At 46.2% G+C, this 1,945-nt stretch overlaps 1 long non-coding RNA gene across 1 annotated transcript; it reads left to right on the top strand.

Annotated features, from left to right (window-relative positions):
- Nucleotides 1-354: 354 nt before the first annotated feature.
- On the top strand, nucleotides 355-1,574 carry LOC135383401 (uncharacterized). The gene is made up of 3 exons (XR_010419851.1): nucleotides 355-613; nucleotides 1,052-1,088; nucleotides 1,372-1,574. It is a non-coding gene; the product is annotated as an uncharacterized LOC135383401 (long non-coding RNA).
- Nucleotides 1,575-1,945: the final 371 nt, after the last annotated feature.

Consider the following 1,945-nt stretch of genomic DNA (forward strand, 5'->3'; position numbering starts at 1 on the left):
AGCTCTTGGCACATTTTGTTTGACACACATAACCGCCGTGACAAATATAATATAGCAAAGGCCGAGTGGAATCCGCATACTGGAACATATGCACGTTCTGTAGTGTTCTTCCCTGCTAAGCACGCTGGTGCAGAGAACTAGAAAAGTTCAAAAAAGTTTTCCACCAAGTCATTTTCACTCATTTTGAAGCGATTTTAAAAGCACAAATGTCCAGAAATTGAGCCTTTCAAGCACGTTTCGAGCGCGATGACCACAGCGGAAGCACCGGCTCAAGCCGCGCATCCCCACTAAAGGCAGTTCACGGAGCAGCCGCATGGTGGCGATGCTGTTCGATCTCGAGGCGAATAACGCGAATCCCGAGTTTACATTTCACCGATCTCGCAATGGCGAGACGGAACGAAAGTGGGAGGCAGCGATCGCCAGCGACTACTGTGGTGTGGCCCAAGGATTGAATGTTTCACGCGTCTGTTCCTGTCATTTCGCCGACGACGCCTATTTTGATGAAGAAGTATTGCAAGTTCGGCTCGGGCTACGGCAAAAACGGAAGCGGCTGAAGATTGACGCCGTGCCTACCATATTCGATCAGGAACAAGGGCAGGAACCAGTAACGGAGGTAAGTGACAATCCTGCGTGGTCACAGCTACGCTGCGATGAAAAATATCAGTTGTCACAGTAAACATCATCGCGAACACCTGGCCTCGCCGCCGATTGTAACGTCACAGTCACACCGCCTACTAATGTACACAAATTATTACAATGATTGCAGCATCCTGACGCAATAGTACGCGTACTCTCGAGAAAAAAGATTGGTGCGTTGTTGCTGTGCTAATTGTCGCCTGTATTATGCAGGAGTAACGTAACACTCCCACATGACAGCGTTATTCTAATGTTATTGCAGCTAGTGGATGTTTCTACAGTTCATAGTGTAAGCCTGATGGCAGCATTCAGGAATGTGGAAACATCGCAATCTGTGTATGGCTACGTCCGAAACACTTCACGTTGCATCAGTATTCTACTGCAGCCTTGTTGCTAATTTCTGGCTCTATTTCAGGCGGCAGCAAGCACGTCAACGAATTCAGCTGGATTTGGTATGTTTTGTCAAGCCACGAAAATATTGCAATTCTTTTTGCACGTCCCACAACATAATGGATATGTACGAGCCCTGAAAATTGTCGAATCCTGTGAAAGGAATCTTGTGTGATGCGGCTGCCAGCGTTTATAACGTAATGTCGACAGGAAAATAACTGTGCCAGTGAAACATGGACCGCAAAGGGGAAGATCTATTTGCATAGTCATTTTTATGTTTGTTATTGTACCCGCTAGGCCCTCAACGTATTCTTTTCAGAGTTAACACACAAGGCCATATTTCAGATGCGGAGGTCATGGCTGAAGCAAGTGCTGGGGACCCACTTCCCACGTCACGGCGCATCTCACAAGGGGGTTGTTATCCCCTGATTCCAGGAAGAGGAAAACAAAGGACACACACTTGCATAGCGTATTAGTACACCAGATATGGATCTGCCAACAAGAACCCTCCTAACATCCCTGTGGCAGCATACCTGTAACCACCCAGAATTCACACCACATTAATTTAGAACCACGGCACAACATAATAAAATAGCTTAGGTTTATTTGCCTGCCATACATAATGGGAGGCAAATAAACCTAAGCTATTTTGTGATTCCCACTCCGTCATACTCCACTGTACAATAAATCGATACAATTATAGGGTCATTCTTTATTCCCGTCACTACACCGCATTGACAATCTGCACAGAGTTCGAAATATTCCCACCTCAGCACTAACTTAGTGCAGTACAGTCTGGATTTGATGCAAGAGCTAATACTGCCACGTGTAGTAGTTTTTGCTGTACAGACGGGTAGACAGTCTGTTGACTGCAACTGGAGATACAGAGTGACAAGACAAAACATCCCCCACACTGCAA

Source organism: Ornithodoros turicata, chromosome 2, assembly GCF_037126465.1.
Source record: "Ornithodoros turicata isolate Travis chromosome 2, ASM3712646v1, whole genome shotgun sequence".
In the NCBI taxonomy this organism is placed as follows: domain Eukaryota; kingdom Metazoa; phylum Arthropoda; class Arachnida; order Ixodida; family Argasidae; genus Ornithodoros; species Ornithodoros turicata.